The following is an 18,911-nucleotide window of genomic DNA, read 5'->3' on the forward strand; positions in this document are numbered from 1 at the left end:
GAGGAGGAAAATCACCTCCCTCAAGCTGCTGGGCCGCCCTTCTTTTGGTGCAGCCCAGGATGCAGTTCACTTTCTGGGCTGCGAGAGAGCATTGCCAGCTCATGCTGAGCTTCTTATCCACCAACACCACCAACATCCCTCTCCTCAGGGCTGCTCTCAATCAATTCTTTGCCCAGCCTGTATTTGTGCTTGGGATTGTCATGATCCAGGTGCAGGACCTTGCACTTGGCCTTGTTCCACTTCATGAAGTTGGTATGGGCCCACCTCTTAAGCCTGTCAAGGTGCCTCTGGATGGCATCCCTTCCTTCGAGCATGTCAACCACACCACTCAGCTTGGTGTTGTTGGCAAACTTGCTGAGGGTGCATTCAATCCCACTGCCCATGTTGCCAACAAAGATGTTAGACAGCACCAGTCTCAGTACCCACCCCTGAGGAACACCACTTGTCACTGGTTTCCATTTGGACATCAAGCCATTGACTGCAACTCTTTGTGGCCATCCAGCCAGTTCCTTATGCACCGAGTGGTCCATCCATAAAATCCATGTCTCTCCAATTTAGATACCAGGATGTCGTATGGGACAGTGTCAAACACTTTGCCTGTAAGTCCAGGTAGCTGACATCTATTGCTCTTCCCTTACCCACTAATGCTGTAACCCATCATAGAAGGTCACCAAATTTGTCAGGCATGACTTCCCTTGTTGAAGCTATGTTGGCTGTCACCAGTCACCTCCTTATTTTCCACGTGCCTTAGCAGAGTTTCCAGGACACACATAAATTCTATTCTTCTTTTCTTCCCACACTTACCTTCAAAGTTGACTTTGCAGTTCTGACTCCTAAGTTATTGAATTTATTAAATGCATTTGGTTCTTTTTTTTTTCAGTTCCACTTATCCATTATAATTTTTCAGCATTCATATTTTCCTCAGAGTAAAAGTTTGAGTCATACATTGTTTTTTGTCTTTGAAGCATGGAGGTCTGAATACTAACATGACCCAACATGAACAGGTACTGAAACTGTCAACTGTAATTTAACAGTTTATTAAGTAAATTAGGCAGCTGTTATGAGAAAGAGCTTTTGATATGACACCACTCAACTTAAAGCATCACTGAGATATAAATGTATCCATAACAGACTGTCACCAGACTGACATCCGCCTTCCACAAGTACTAAAAGGAAAAAATTACAACAGAAGGAAATTCATACATGAGTGTGCACACATGAATATTCACAAAGTGAGAGGCACACAGATATGAATGAGGCCAAAGCTTAGAGTCCTTTATATGCGTACCTAAAGGATAACATTATTCATTTTAATCTTCTGTAATAAATTGCCATGCCTGGTAAGCACTGTGTGAACATCCAGATAGCCAGGAGTCACTGGCTGTCTAAACAGTCAATAGTTTTTCTAGTTTGCTTTTCACTATTTCATTCCACGTTCTCCTAGGCACTCCTCTGTCTGTAATGAGAAATCAGAGCTATTTTCTACTTCTGTCTCATCAGTTTATGCAGGATTTTTTCACCTCTTCATTCTTTGAAGTCACTGAGTTCACAGGGAGAAACACAGACTATCTGCCTTTAATCCCTCTGATCCTCTGTTATCTTCTTCTTCTATCTTTAAGAGTTTTAAGGTGAAGCCAAAACAATACTTCATACTATGTCTGGCAGGCCAATATCTGAGGGCTGTTGTCTTCTACTTATGCCTTAAGCAGAAAACATAAAGAAAAAGACCTGGCAGAATCTGGTGTGTGCATTGCATTAGATCCATCCTCATGTCACCATGCTTTAGGGTTTCCTGTTGCATTTTCTCCATGTCTCTGGGAAACATCTCTCTTTCACATACATATTGTCAGTCTCAGAGCTGGGGAAACAGCTTTCGTGAAATTCAACTTCCATTGCTCATTTTAGCCATGGGTTAGCCAAGGCTGCTTATCAGGAAACTCTCAGCCACAAATGGAAATTTCAGGTTATCTTTTAATCCTGATTCACCTAGATCTCTGCTGTGCTAGGATTTCAATATATGTTAAGGAATATATGTGAATATAGAATAGGAATATGTTCCTATTCTAGCAAATCTGGGCAATGTTGGACCTAGCTGATTCTGTCCTTTCGTTTACACTTACTGTTTTTGAGAAGTACCTTGAAAGAGTAATTAGTGCCTTTGTTTTCTAAGTACTGTATTCTTATGATAATGCTTGGAAGTCTTAAAAAACAACCCCAACATTGTTCTATTAGACAATAGACATTGTGAAACAATGTCTATTGTCTTGACAAACAGAAGAAACAAGTTACTGGAAAGGAAAATTGACTTGGCATAGAGGACACCACATAGCAGTAGAGGAATAGGAATAATTGAATCCACATCTCCAGATGGAATGATTCCTGTATCTTCTCAAATTAAAAATAAATCACGCACAGAGCTCTGAAGCAAGCTTAAGAGACGCTAAAACAGATTCCTCCAAGCTGTCCTTTCATAAAGAAAATACTTCTTTTAAAATTCTTTATTGCTTTGATGAGAAAGGATGAATGCTGGGAGTTAGCCATGCTCTGCTGTCGGTAGCAAGTGCACATCCTCACTCTGTTGGCATGTCTACAGATGTTTCGCTTTTTGTGATCTTCAAGTTAAGCCTGTATGAACTAAGTCCTGCACAACCATTCCCATGACAGTTCAACCAGTGATGTAGAACAGAACTTCACTTGCTTGTGCATAAACATCCTATGAAAGTCATGCCTCCTCCAAGACTAATATAACTTTATATCCATGATACCCTCCACTTGCTTCAAGGCTATATTCCCCTTTATCCCAAGATTAAGTCAAAATGGACCATAGAGGCCTTTCTGTCTTAGGCTGTGATATTTTACTAGTTGTAGTTAGATTTTACTAAATTCATATGCCCCATGCTTACAAAATGAAAGAAGGAAATCTGAGGCAATATTTTTATTGTTATAAATATTAATATATATATACACAATATATATAAAAATTGTTATATTGTATTTTTAAAGTTATAACTGCAGATCACAGTATCATTAGATAGAAATCTCACCCCTTCATCTTCAGTGGAAACAATTGTCACTACTACCTGCAGGTCTGTGATCGCGTGGGTGTTATGTAAAAAGGGTTCAAGCTGTGTTTTAGAGGGAGCATTCGCTTCCTGTGATGATGTTAGAGAAACTTTTTCTTATTTTCATTTTGGCATAAAATCTTATAGATCTGATCTAAACCTTTTTGTGAATCGCTTAATCTTAATTTTGTGAATCACTTGCCTTTCCCCCTTTTTTTTCTCTTTCTTATTGATGTCTGTCCTCTATTCCTCCATTTCTGGAGGAAATTAATTTTTCCTTTTTCCTTCCCCTCATCTTCTCCCACATGAAGAAACATGTTTATGAGAAATGTGGAATGTAACAAAGTACAAAGACAGAATGCAGAAAGACTGATTGTTCTAGTCAGAGAGTACTCTGAATCTACAATTGAGATCTACATGTGAGATCTTCAGATAATATGGTAATCCAGTCTTAAAAACACTCAGCAAGGTGGACAATTCTTTCCTTAGAAAAGGATAAGATTAAAATATTTACTTAGGTTTAACTTTAACTCCATGAAATAATCTTGATGAAATGCACTGAAATGAACTAGGTTAAAAGGAATTTAAGTATTGTCTCAATGTTGTCTTCTCAGATGTAGGTCTGAGCTTAGCAGAAAATTTTCCTTTACAATCCAAATGATTGTATGTCCAGTTCTACAGTCACAAAGCCTTTTGAAAATATCCAGGTAGTACTATTCCTGTGGAGAACAAGGCTGTTCTCAAGTATAGCAGTTCCTGAATAAAGCAATTACAGCATTGGGCCCAATTTTAAACTGCATTTTTACTAAATGAAGGAAGTTAAATGAATCCTCAAATGGAGGAGTCTCTAATCATTTCATGATGTCTTGATGATAAAAAACTTCCCTCATTTACTTGCTAAAAGTTATTTTAAATTTCTTTCTTTTCGTAATTATGTTTTTTATCAGACATATTTCAAGTTAGCAGAAATTTAAAAATGTAATAAAATGATGAGACTTGTCAAACAACATTTTGTATAAGTTCCTAATTTCTAGAAGCAAGTGTCTTGACTTACTGAGCTGTCATAACTTGAATAGTTAGGCTAATGTCAGAGGCCCAGAGTCTAACCATCTGTATGTTACTATTAGGGAAGTAACTTTAGTTAAATAAGCACAATTAGAAACATGTTATGAAAAAACCCCACGTAACTGAAAGAAAGAAAACTTATACAAGAATATTTGTCTGGCTACTTGCCATACTGATCAACAAGCAGCAGCTTGAAGCAGTTCACCACCCAGTAAGGATCAAACTATTTGGAAGATGCTCTCCACCTCATAGAAATCATCCACCTCAGCACAAAGTGGGACAGTACAACCCTACCATCAAGGATGTCTGACTGTGGAGGATCTCCAGGAATGTCTGGGTCCCAGCCTTACCGAACGTGATTAACACCTTGTTCCTCCCAGCTGCTGACAATTGCCATTGTGATTATTCAAGAAGCTGGAAAATAGGGCCTGAATAAGCCCTAACAAATAGCTATTAGCATCAATATTTAAAGTCTAACATTAATATTAAGACTTTCACATCTGGGAAGCTCATGCAGTCTTGTGAAATACTTGGGGCTGGTGTTCATGAATTATTTACTTTCTCACCTACCTTGAAAACAAGCTCTTCATCATAATGTTTTGAGAGAGCACCAAAAAGGGATTTTTCAAGTAGAAAAGCTTCAAAGAATTGAGAGCTGACAGAGTCTTGTGCCAGTCTGGAAAACGTAAGTTCAAATTCAGGCAGGATATGGGATGTAAGAGCTGTAGCACTGTGTTCCCCCAAGGTGCAGGCTAAATACGGCCATTAGCACAGCCTGAGAATGTGCCTAGAAGATCATGCTTCGCACATGAGGTTTCCATGGCAATTTCTTTATCCTAATAAATCATTATATTCATATTATTTTTCTCATAATTTTTGGATGCCTCTGTTTCTTTTTTTTCTTTAGTGATACTTAGGACCTGATCCGACAAGACTTAATGTAATTACAGTGTAACTTTTATGTTATACTTGGAGATTTTCCCAGCATCTGTGTGAATAAAGCAGAAAGGGTTCAGTTCCCAACATGACAGATCACAAAAGTTTCCATTGCTCCATGTGTAAACTGCCATATACTACTTCTTTTTAAATTCTCAAGCAGAGCTACGTAAGAATAGTTCCGTGTTCTTCCTCAGCTTCATGTGTAAGAGGATCTGTACATCTTCCTGTTAATAGTTAAGAAATATTTATAATACAGTAGTGCATGGTGTTTCCACGCTGTAAACCCACCTCCATTAATAGGATCTGAACTCATCATGCGCTCTGTTCCAGCTACTGTGTAAAGTCAAATTACTAGAAAACCACAGTCACTCACTGCGTTGCCTGTGATCCTGTTTTCTGCACTCAGTAATACATGGAAAACTCCACATTGTCTTCAAGTAATTTGGAAAAACACTTGTTTTCAAGGAAGTTCTCATTGCTTTATTTACCTATGCATGGTCAGCACAGTGTTACATCTGCACACGATCTAGTATGAGATTTTTCCACTTTTGTCCAAGGAACCTCTTCCTGTTCTAATGCAGAGTGCATATATCTCGTTTTAGGATTATCAGATCTTACAGCTTGCAGTACTCCATGACTGCATAATGGCTTCTAAAGCATCTGGGTCTTACTGAAATAGACTGATTTTTAAATATTTTTTTTTTAAAACTTAGCTCTGGGTCTAAAACTTTATATCTTCTTTATGCTAATCACTTAAATTCAAGTAGCTGTTGTAATTAATGAAGAGTGAATAGAGTCTTACGGCTGTAAACTCTGTAACAAAGCCCTGCCTCTGTCATAGTCTGAATGGTAAGTGTGATACTATTGTCTAGTAGCTATACTAGAATACATAGAATATATTTCCATGATACTATGCTAAAGTTCACTCTGAAGCAGCCTTCAGGCGCTTCAAGGTCATATAGGATGCTGATGAAAAGCTGGGTTTCAGCTTTCTTCCCTTGCTTATGCCTCCGTCATCCATGGTAACCTGACTTTAATTCAGAGGTGTGCTTCCATTAGGTAAGCAGAAAGCACATTTATGTCCTGAAAGAAGGTGAAATGTGTACTCACCCATTGGTGACCAAGCAGAATAAAGTTACACGCATCTACCATGATGACACTGCAATTGCTGAAGGAGCATATTTAGGTTTTTGCTTTGTCAGTCAGCCATGTGTTTGCTGTGGATACATTAATACAGGATTTAAGAAAGAGATCAACTTCATCCTGCTTATGCCTGTTTTCAGAGAAGAAGTCTCAGGCTTACCTGCCTTTAGAGCATAGGCCTACCCATACTCAGACACAGACTTACTTCATATACATTCTGATTGTTTGCATAAAAGACCATGCACCGACAAGGATTTGGGCAAGGGGATAAGGACAGACAACATAGACCCAAACATGAAATCGTTTAGAGTATGGATGTGTCAGACACATTCATTCCTCTTTAGTTGAAGTCTATCACCAAGTATATCTCATAACATTTTGTCGTTGCTCAGCACTAGTTAATAAATAGGGAATGGCTGTTGTGGATGCTCCCTTGTAGTTGCTGTATGCAGCAAAGAAGGGTGAGGTAAACAGGACAGTCTGAACTTAGCAAGGGCATGCCGTACTTCAGCACAAGTACATTGGCTTAGCGGGCTTTCCAAGGGACAAGCCACCCCTAAGGTCATCACACACTGACAAGGTGGCCTATCAAAATGAACTTAGGAAACCCTCAGCAGCAATAAAATACACCATTTTTCTTTACACTTTGCTTCTGTTGGTATTACCTCTAGTGTACCTGATGGATGCATTTGGTATATTTTCATTATTATTGTGGTAGTATACCTGAACGTAGGTAGATAAGAAGTTTCTTTTGAGAACGCCACTACATCACTCCTCTACTCTGACACAGGTAGTTTTTAGGGAGAGCAGAAGAATACTGTTTGGAGGCAGAATGAAGAGATTACCATCAAGGTGTCTTGACTCATGTCAGCAACTTGTGTTTATTCATTTTGCTTGACATATCAAACCCCCAAATCACTTAGATAACTAAGCATCCAATGTGTTGCATATATTGTAGGATTACATTACAGGATATATTACATTACAGGATGACAGCATCTGTTCTTAGGACTTACTTTGGCACCTTTTCCAAATTAAGGCACATTCATTCCAGCACAAAATGTAAAATGTTTCACTCTTTTTGATGCTGTAGTGAAATGTTATCAAATAGAGGGTACCAAGTACTGACTAGGAAAGGATTTTCAAGGCTTCAAACATCTCTGTGTGCCCTAAGGAACACAGACACTATTATGTAGGTTAGTATGGGAATGTACATAGAGCCTGGCCCCACAGACTAACTGAGCAAAACCACATCCAGGAGCACAGAAAAACTGGGAGTGGAAGGGCTACCTAAACACAATGCTGCCCACATGAAAAGAAGGAAAAGATAGCACTGTTTTCTTGCCATACTAGATCAGTGAATCTTCAGTTAAACTCTTGTTGAATTATTATGCAGCTACAATTAAAATGTTCTCAGAAGGACTTGATAAGCAGGAAGAACTGGTTGCAGACGAGATAATCAGTGGCATGCTTGAAATAGGGGAGTTCAAAATACTGAATGGTGTGAGGGTAGCAGAGTACAGACCCTGAATTTCAGGTGGGCATATTTCAATTTCTCCAGGAAACTGGTGGGTGGGATTCCACAGGAGGAAGCTCTAGAGCGAACTCTAAAAGACCTCAGGAAAACCTGTAGGTCTTTAGGGACAGCATCCTCCAAGTGCAAGAACAGTCCATCCACCCTCAGGAACAGAAATAGATGTCTCAAGAAATTGGTTTGGCTAAGCAGGGAATTAATGATAGAGTTCCAATGCAAAAAGGCAGCATACAGAACTGAAAGCAAGGTCAGGTTACAAAGGAGAAATATTGCATGAAGAGGTAGGAATGGTGTTAGCTAAAGCTCAACTAGAGTTGGCACTCACAAGGGCATCAACATCAACAAAAAACTTCTATTTCTATGTTAGTAGAAGCGAGAACAAAGAAAATTATGGCCTATTGTTGAATGAGTGGGCAATTTAGAGTCAGCAGTCATAGAAAAGACTGAGGTACACACTGCCGCCTTTGCTCAGTTTTCATCAGCAAGCTCTCTAATGCCTCTGCGCTTGGATGGAGAGTTCAATGAGGAGAACTACCAGTGGAAGACTGAGTCAATGATCACATGCTGGGAAACTTCAAGCTGAATGGCTTCACTTTAATCACTGGACAAATCATGGAGCAAATCCGCTGGGGACATGAGGAGAAGGTGATTTGGAACAGTCAGTGTGGATTTTCTAAGGTTAAATCATGTTTGACCAACTTCGTTGCTTTCTGTGATAAAACTATTTGATTTGTGGATAAGGGGACAGCAACAGATATTATTTACATCAAATTTGGCAAAGCCCTCAATGCTTTCTTGCTCAGTATTCTTGTTAGGCATTGTGGTCTAGATAAGCGGACAATCACAGAATCACAGAATCACAGAAACTTCAGAGTTGGAAGGGACCTCTAGAGATCATCTAGTCCAACTCCCCTGCTAAAGCAGGATTGCCTAGAGCACATTACTCAGGACTGCATCCAGGCGAGTCTTGAAAATCTCCAGAGAAGGGGACTCCACAACCTCCCTGGGCAGCCTGTTCCAGTGCTCTGTCACCCTCACTGTAAAGAAGTTTTTCCGTGTATTTGAATGGAACTTCCTATGTTCTAACTTGTGCCCGTTGACCCTCGTCCTGTCACTGGGAACCAATGAAAAGAGTCTGGCTCCGTCCTCCTTCAACCCACCCTTTAGATACTTGTATGCCATAATAAGGTCTCCCCTCAGCCTTCTCTTCTCCAGGCTAAAGAGTCCCAGCTCTCTCAGCCTTTCCTCATAAGGGAGATGCTCCAGTCCCTCAATCATCTTAGTTGGCCTACGCTGGACCTGCTCCAGTAGTTCCCTGTCCCTCTTGAACCGGGGAGCCCAAAACTGGATGCACCAGTGCAGAGTAGAGGGGGAGAATGACCTCCTTCGACCTACTGGCCACACTCTTCCCTATGCAGCCCAGGATTCCATTGGCCTTTTTGTCAACAAGGGCACATTGTTGGCTCATGGATAATTTACTGTCTACCAGGACCCCCAGATCCTTCTCCTCAGAATCACATGCATAAAAACTGATTGAATAGTCAGGCTCAGAGGGGACTGGTTACTTGATCAGTAGACTGCATTCTGCCTGGCGACCAGTAACCGTTGGGTTATGGCAGAGGTTATTCCTGCAGCCTGTGTTGTTCAACATCTTTGTCTATGACCTGGAGGAGGTGACAGAGTGCTTGCTCAACTTTACGGATGATGCCAAATTGAGAGGACCAGTTGATACATGTGAGAGCAGGACTGCCATCCAAAGGGACCGAGACAGGCTGGAAAAATGGACCAAAAAGAAGCTTCTGAAATTCAGCAGGTGTACACTTGAAGTCTGCGCTGCAAAAGTGCTCTCTTGGAACTGATTGTCTGGGAAATAGGTCTACTGAAAAGGATATGGGGAGACTTGGTAAACAGCAAGCTGAATATGAACCAGCAGTGTACCCTGACAGAAAAGGAGGAAAACAATATCCTGGGCTGTATTCAAAGTCACATAAAAAGTAGATTGGGAGAAGTGATTATTCCCCTCTATGCAGCAATTTTTAGACCACATCTAGAGTATTGCATCCCCTAGTACAAGGAAGACAAACTGAATGAGATGAGAGGAAGGCCATGAATATAGCCAGAGGAATGGAATGTTTGCCCTTTGAGCAGATGCTGGAGGAACTGAGCTTGTTCAGCCTGGGCAAGGGAAGGCTTCAAGCAGACCTAATAGTAGCCTTTGAGCATATACGAATAACTTATTAAGAAGATGGAGCCAGGCTCTCCACAGCAGTGCATGGTGGGAGGACAAGAGGCAAGAGACAAAGTTAAAATGAGAGATTCCAACTGGATATTAGGAAAAAGCTTTTCACTATGAGGACAGTTCAACATTGGAACAGGTTTCTCAGAGGGTTTGCGCAGTTTCTTTCCTCAGAGGCTTTCAAGATCAGATTGGAGAAAGCCTTGAGCAATCTTGTTAAACCTCAGAGATGACCCTGCTTTAAGCAGGAGTATGGACAAAATAACCTCCTGAAGTCCTTTGCAACCTGAATTATTTCATGATCTTATTATCCTAGTTCTCTAATCTTTCCACAACAGAGACTATGTCCAAAAAAAAAACCAAACCAGAATGTGTCCTGTTCTATCCATGTTCTGTATCACCTCCTAAAGACACAGAATAAGATGGTTAGAGAGAAGATTCTCAGTTCTATGTGTAGGCTTCCCTTGGCTAAGTCTTTTTTGGCTCATGGCAACAAGGACCTACACTTGAAAACTCAAAGTCTCCTTTGAAAACTAAGTCATCTCTTCTCTGGCAGCTTTACGATCCATATCATGAAATGGGGATCTATTCCATACTAAACAGCTCTACCTAGTTAGGTTTCTTTTCTTTTGACTTTTTAGTGCCAAGACAATGGAAGAAACATCCCTCACAGAAAGGTTAAATAGTGTTTAATTATTTTTGGAATTGTTTCATGCATTCACTTTCCTTCAAATAACTTTTTAAAAACTCTTCTGTCCTTAATGGATTTTGTTTTAATTATTGGCATGTAGAACTAGTCAAACAGGGCTCTCACCATTGCTGACCTTATTTTTCTTATGCATGACAGGGTTTTCTTAGTCTCAAATGTGAACTATAGAAGTAAGTGGCAAATATAATCAGGAAAGGGTTACTTGTTTGCATACTGAAGTTTGTAAGTGAAGAAAATGCTCAATGGTTACAGACAAGCAATTCCCACTTGTGTGTATATGGTTGCATGTTTGATGTGATCAAAATGAACAGCATTAGACTAACCAAGTACCTCCAAAGGTTCAGAAATCTTATTTCAAAAGGATGCAACTCATAAAACAAACATACTAGTTTGAAAATGAAAGAAAGAGGTAGGAATTGAAGATCAGTTGCAGATAACAAAAGAGGACTGAAACAGCATGACTAAGGAGCGCCCTGAAAACATATGAACCTTAACTAATGGAGACTGTGAAGGTAAATGGGAACAAGGAGCCCATAATAATGAGCTGCCTGAAATACTCAGAAGAAGAAAAGAAAAAAAAAAGAAAAAAAAAAAGGGGGAAAAAAAGCAGAGACTGCAGGAATTCAGATACCATTATTCAAGAGATCAAAAATTACTGAGCTGTGATATTGCCCTTATTATTTACTAGATCTCATAGTATTTTATAAATAATGATGAATTTACATAAAATCAGATCCGAGTACAAGTAAAACACTAGCAAATTTACTCTGTAGTTTGGGTTTTTAAGGCACTTCTTTGGTGTTCAGAAGGTCAAATCCACAACTTTTTTTCAATGACTAATGGCCAAAAAGTTGAGTAGCTTCATGAAGACAGACTGAAAAAGCCAAAAACCAGATGTAATGGCTGTGTATTCTGGTCTTGTATCTTGAAAATAAACTGAACCATTTTTAGACTCCTAAGTCAAATGAAGTTTTGAGAGCTGCTGAGGTATCTCCCTTTGATTTGGCATTACCTGCCAAGAATATACAGGACTTCTGTATATAGGACTTCTGTCTGGTCATCTCTCCTTCCTTAAGCATTTATTATTTCCTGACTCAGATCATTTCTCAAACAAGTTTCTGTGTAGTAAATGTGTTTCACTGTTGTGGATTAACCCCGGTAAACAATTAAGCCGAATGCACAAGCAAAGCAAAATAAAGAATTCATTCACTACTTCCCATCAGCAGGCAGCTGTTTAGCCGTTTCCAGGAAAGCAGGGCTTCATCACATGTAATAGTTTCTTGGGAAGACAAAGTCCCCCTCCTTCCTCCTTCTTCCCCCAGCTTTTATTTCTGAGCACAACGTCATATGGCATGGACTATCCCTTTGGTCAGTTGGGCCCAGCTCTCCCAGCTGTGTCCCTTCCCAACTTCTTGTACGCTGCCAGCCTACTTGCTGGTGGGTGGTGTGAAGAGCAGAAAAGGCCTTGATGCTGTGCAAGTGCTCATCAGCAATAACTAACACATCCATCTGTTATCAACTCTGTTTTAGTCACAAATCTAAAACACAGCATCATGTGAGCTACTATGAAGAAAATTGACTCTACCCTAAATTCAATTAATTTTCTCTATATATTATTGTGCAGGAAGTCTAGATGGCTAAGTGACAGCAGAAGACACCAGTGTGGGAGAAACCCCAAAACTAGTCATTATAATAATGATATAAGACAAGAGTCCAGCCCCCAAACCTCCAAACTTGGCCCAGATATCTAACGCACAGCCTCAGGAGAATAAATAAAAGCAACTTGCATTACGTACCTAGTTATTTTATGTGCTTCTGTATCCTATTTGCATATTCTTCAGGTATGCCTCCAGAAAAGAAAATACTGTAGAATTTGCCTGAACTTTTCTGTAAGTCCTATGTTACTCTGTAGTTCTCTGCTTTGGAAGCTGCTATCGAGTTACCATTAAAAATCAAGATTCTAGTAACAATGTAGCATTTGTGTCTGACTATAAGGACAAGTTCAAAGGTAAAACTGCAGTTCCTGAGAAGAAAATAAATATGCTTTCTATAAGCAGAGGAGAATTTTAGGTATAGGTGTCTTGCAAAAGTGAAGGTATGTACAGATGAACTTTTAAATGGATTTCAGCAATTTGGAGTCTGCAAACATGATAATGAAAAACTGGTTTGGAAATCGGTAAGCTATCTCATTTCTGACCTTCGGCAATGTCACTCTGAATGACAAGTCTGTTATGAGGGGGGACATGGTAGTTTTTTTCACATTACAGTTGAAAATAAGTGGTTATGCCTTTGTTCTCATGGGCCTCATCTTTTCAGTACATTATTATACGCAGTCAGCACTACAACATGTGCAGTTATGTTTCTCTTTATTTCAGTTTTTTGAATTTGATCCCTTTGCTTTTTATTATGAGCCGATACTGAATGTACCAGTTTGCATACCTTTTGCACAGGGCTGAGCGCATAAGTGGAGGTGCCCCACAGACAAATACAATTCTAGGCTTCCTTGAATTGTTTGTTACTCCAGAAGAGGCTTGTGCCTGAAGCTGAAATTAATATGATTAAGAGGTAGACAGAAGATTAGGGGAAGACCCAGGGGAAAGTATATACATGAGGAATCTCTCAGAAGGTTGAGGTTTTTTCTGTATTTTAGCTCCAGGATAAGATTTTCTTATAATGTCTCATTTTCTAGCAGGCTATTCATATTAGTTTTAGTATCAGGTTGCATGTGATATTAAAAACGGAGCTTGTATTTGTCACAGTGTTGCAAAGACCTCTAAAGAAGCTTGTGATTCTATAATGTAATAAAACTAGGGAACGTCTTGGTCGTATCTTTTCCTGTCAGGGAGTGGCCCCAATGCTACTGATTGAAAAAAGGCATTTGGGATAGAAATAGAGAGTTTTAAAAGACAACTTGGCAGACTATTCCATACTCAAAGAATTATATGGAAATACATAGAGAAGGAGCTGCTGGAGTTGTAAGCAAAGAGGACGAAAGGACAGAAATAGAAAAATACTTCCTTCCTACTAAAGAAAATCCAGACATACAGGATGTTAAAATATGAAGACAAATGCACATCTAGAAGATGTGCAAGATATTTCTTAGCATAGATCATAAAAAGGGGTATCAGAAACACTTGTCATCAACAACACAGACATGACTGTTGAGAATTAAAGCATTTATTTAGTCAGCTTTTAGCAATATCCTCTGACCAGTCAATAGGAGAGCTGGTCTCACATAGGCAGAGACACTTAAATATAAAGATGTTATTACTTTGGCATTCAATTATATGCCAGAATCTTTGGACTTAGGTCTTTGGAAAGTATTGGTGATGTAAGCTTTTAGAAAAGATCTAACCAAGAAAATACAGAGGTCCTACTATATTGCTTTACCCTTTTGTTTTTAATAGTGAAGAGTTGTGTTATAGTTAGGAAATGCATTCATTTTTCAGCATTCACCCGTATTCGAGTTTAAATAGGTCATCTATTTTGTATTGTGAGGAGATAGTTCTGACACTAGATCGTTTGATCTGTATTGATTGTTCTGCCAATAAGAGAAACATCATTGTGGCTGCATTTGTGCTTTCCTAAGGGAGCGTTCCCTCAGGTTCTCCTAGCACCCAGTTCACCAACTTCTTGGAAAGCCCTCTTAAAAACACTCAAAAATCACTTCCAGTGGTGCTCTCATTACCTGATCAATGTTCAAGGCTACAGATCAAATATTCATGAAGGAAAAATGTTGAACAAAACCATAAATGGCAGCTCCTGTTTGGAGTGATGGAGGGGGAAATGCATTGCTACCATATGTAAAAAGCATTTCAAAATATCCTATCTTTGCCCTTCAGAGAGAATAGGAGGAGAACATTCTGACTTGTTGTGAAAAGGTGGTGGCTAAAGATCTTAGCGCAACCAAATAACCTGGACTGACCACATGCCTTCTTTCAACATGGATTCCACCAGACCATGAGTCTGATGAAACTGTTATGCTCTCAGTCCAGCTAGGATCACCATCTGCAAGCTGGTGAACCACTCCTTCTCTCAGCCCCTCCCTGGTGAGATTAGTATTTGTTAAAGGTCACTTGCTTTAGAATTACGATTGACACCCAGATATGTGTGTGCAGGCTGTCCAGAGCCAGTGCCAGCTGTTGACACAATGCCATGAAAGTGACCTTTTGCACATTGACATTTATGATCCATTCCTGATTATTTCTTATGTGGAATATCATGTGGTTTTACCAACGGGAGTTGGTGAGGCCCATCCTGAACATTGAGACATAGGAGGAATAAGCGTGCTGGTGTTCTCAAGCATCTCAGCTCCATCCCCAGTGTATCACATTCGAGTGAGACAGTCTCTATTGCTTCAACAGTCCGGGGCACTGTCCCCATGAGACCAAACAAGCAAGCAGTACGATGACCATAGCTTGAATAAAGAACTAACTCTTATCTGAATCCTTTAGATTCTGTTTCATGTCTGTCCTAAATGATAGTATGTGGAAGCAGTATGTACATCTATGTGCAAAAGCAGCATAGATGGAGTTCTGGGAAAATTATGAGCAGCTGTGATCTCATTGCTTTATAAAAAAACCAACCAAACAAACAAAAAAAGGGAAATAGAATCATAAATCGAATTCTTCTGCTTGCTTCTGCCTTGTACCTCCTTAAAACTTATTCTTGTCATTTTATCTTTCCGTTTAAGTGCAAGAAAATTTATTGTATCCCACTTAGTGTTTTCATCTTTGGAATGTTTGGATTTGTCACATTTAGTTCAAGTTCTAGCATTTGCTATGTAAGTAATCATCATCTACAGCTAAATGTTAATAGCAGCTTTCTTCAGAAACCTTGTCTGAACTCACAGTTTATAACCAGCTTAAACAAATAGTTGAAGAGAAAATTTTCATCCTATAATGTACATTTCTCATTGATTTACTGTAAAAATTGGTTGAGGAATTGGATTCCTGTGCTTCTTTTCTCCTTTTCTGACTATAGCAGTATGACGAAATTCTTTCTCTAATGAGAGAGAAAAAAAACCTTTAAGGAGATGTGGACATTTTTGGTAGAGGCAAAGTGGCCCCAGTGCCATTCATTAAGAATGGACTTTGATGTGGTCAGGTTTCAGTATATTAGCAATTTTATTGACATCTAACAACAATCCTTTGCTTACAGCTGAGTTTTTCAAGAGTATAGAAGGCACTTAAATAGTTTATGGAAATTCATTAATCAGGATTCATTTCATCAGTCCGACTTGCAGTTTCTTTGCCTTGTTTTCTTTAATGTGTAATATAAGATGAAGCCCTTAACCAGGTTTGAAAGAAAACCATATTAATCATTTAAGAAATGCTGTAAACATCAGATTCAGCAAGCCACGATTATACACACAAAACTGGGTTATCTGTATCTGTTTTGCATCTGTATTACCGAGAAAACTCTCTGTAACTATTTTTATTTTTTATTGCAAGCAGCTAGAGCAAGGACTATTACCTCACCATCCAAAACAGGTCATTCCACCAACAGGAAAATAAGGCTTCTTCTCCAAAGAGCTTCTATTGCAGTTTCGACTCAATGACTTCAAAAAATAAGGGCCATGATAGTTCTTATTTTGAACTGGAAATAGGTATTTGAAACTCTACAAATTTTGTATAAAGAAATTTCTGAAGAGGATTGCTGTGGAAAAACAGCTTTAATCCAAAAAATTTAACATAGATCCAAACACGACAATCCAAACAATTTGTAAACTAATGTCTGTGATTGCTACTAGAGGAACAAACACAAAAATTGGCCCATGATATTTATTTTAGACACAAAGAAGCAGACAAAATACTCCATATATGTAAAATTTTTATTTTCAGCAAAATACTTCTCATTTTACTACAAGCAACTGGATCAAAACATTCATTCTTATCACATTATTATAAACTCAGAAGTTGCTTCAGTAATGTAGAAGATAGTTTGAAGTTAGCAGTTTCAAGGAGGAGAGGAATGCCTGCTTTGAAATTATTGCAAAGTTGTTAGGAGGGCGAGGAAGGACATCTTGCAACAGCAAGGAGGAGCAACGCTGTTTTGGAATTTTAGGATACAACTCAAAATGCAAAAAATTGAAGAATATCCTGAAGCAGCACATTCATTCAGAATAGTGCAGCAAGAGTACATCTCACATTGCCTTTGTGAGACTGTAGTCATTGCTGTTTCCAAGCGTGAGCCAGATTGCATTGAACCAGCTCAAATGTTAGTTTAGTGTCTCCTATTACTTCATCATCTGAGGTTCACATGGGCACAGCTCATGTGATATATGTCCTAATGGAAGAGGATGGGTATTCCACACTTACGTGTTAAATTTAATATTTCCAACTTCTGGTGTGCCCATTATATCTGCTGACTTTTCCCACCTCAAATTTTATTCTGTTGTTCTTCATCCTCCAGATCGAATAAATTATGCTAAAAATGGTCTGCACCACTCATCATCGACACAAAGATTATGCAAAGTTGACTGGGGAATCACTGACTATTGGTAAAATATTCTGCTCCCTCTTGAATGAGGTCTTTTTCCAGGATTTTTTTTTAATATGCAAGTCACCTCAGAAAAATGGAAGCCAAATTCCAATAGCAGTCAGGAAGAAATTTTTTACAGTGAGAGAGGTGAAACACTGGAGCACGTTGCCTAGAGAGGTGGTAGATGCCCCATCCTTAAAAACATTCAATGTCAGATTGGGCACGGCTCTGAGCAACCTGAGCTGATTGAAGACATCCCTGCTTATTGCATGAGGGTTGGACAAGATGACCTTTAAAGGTCCATTCCAACCCAAACATTCTATGATTCTCTATCTTATTTAAATTAGGCAACTCCAAAGAGAGGCATGTTGCCTAAGAGGAAATAAATCACACAGTTCTGATGCTGTTCTGTGCATGGGTTCCATGCAAGGAGTTTGAAAGCTAACTATTACAGATTGTAATTCTACAAGAGAAGGCACTTCCTTAAAAATATCTGCTACTGGATTTCTTCTTTTCTGTTCTGTCTCCTGTAATGTCAATATGTTGTTTTGAGTTCCAAGATCAAAATTCTCATAATTGTTTATAGCAATGAAGAAGAACACAAATCAGAACCAGGGCTTACACAGCTTATACTTCAAACTAGTTGTAAAAATATTATTTATTATTTTTATTATGTCACAAAGAGGAGTCCTTTTGTAGAATTAGCTATATGTGGCTCTATCATAATTGTATTTTTGCAGGTTTTCAAGCTAGTGAAAAGACTAACATGCTTGGGGGCAGGGGGAGGCCTGTGGAGAGTTCTCCACTTCCTGCTATTTCCTATTCACTATGAAAGAAAATTCATCTACAGTTAGAGCAGCAACCCACAGTTCTGGTAAATGTGGCACTTTGTTCCTATTTCCAAAGACCACCAGTACAAACCTCAAAGGTTTTGGGAAGGACTGACAATACTTAAGTGAGCTAGACCAGGCAACACTTTCAATTCAACAAAATGAGTCAACTCAAAAGTATGCAGCTGAATTCCGGAAAGAGAGTCTTCTGTCAGTCTTCCACTGGAACATAAATAAACGTTCAAGTAAGAGAAAGAGGACATTTAAATAAACACACATAGTTGCAAAGATCATGATGCTCACTACAGCACCTGCAAGAGAGGAGATGTAGGAGATGTTTGCTGTGATATTTCAACACAAACAGAAATCCACTGGATTCAGCTTTTTCATTATCTCCTTTGATTTTCACAGGGTGACTTGGCTCAAAATCTAGTGTTGGATAATAATCCTTGGTTTCTTAAAAAACAAAGTTTCTGTTACCAGTCCCATTGCAAGGAAATGTTAAGACCATCGATTGCTTTCCACACTCCTGAGAATACAAAAAACCTCGAAATGACAGTCCATTTCTCTGAACGTTTCTCCATTTTTCTTAAGGTGTCCCTAGCCAGGTGACAAACTGACAGCATCATGCCTGTAAGGGAACTGTGCGGATGACTCGGTTGTTCATTGCATAGTTTTAGGCTTTCAGAGAGAGAGAGAACACCAGTTTATGAACCACCTCTGCAGTAGCTCTTATTCATCTATCCAACATTTCCTCTCCATTTCTTTCAGTGCTATATTGTATCTCACTAGCCAGCCTTGATGGCTCAATAATTCAGAGAACTATGGTTCAGAATCTTACTCTTTCACAGAAAACAAAAGACCAGCTTCAGCTCACTTAGGAGATTAATAGTTCTGCTGAAATTCACAC

This window comes from Larus michahellis, chromosome 1 (genome assembly GCF_964199755.1).
Source record: "Larus michahellis chromosome 1, bLarMic1.1, whole genome shotgun sequence".
Lineage (NCBI taxonomy): Eukaryota > Metazoa > Chordata > Aves > Charadriiformes > Laridae > Larus > Larus michahellis.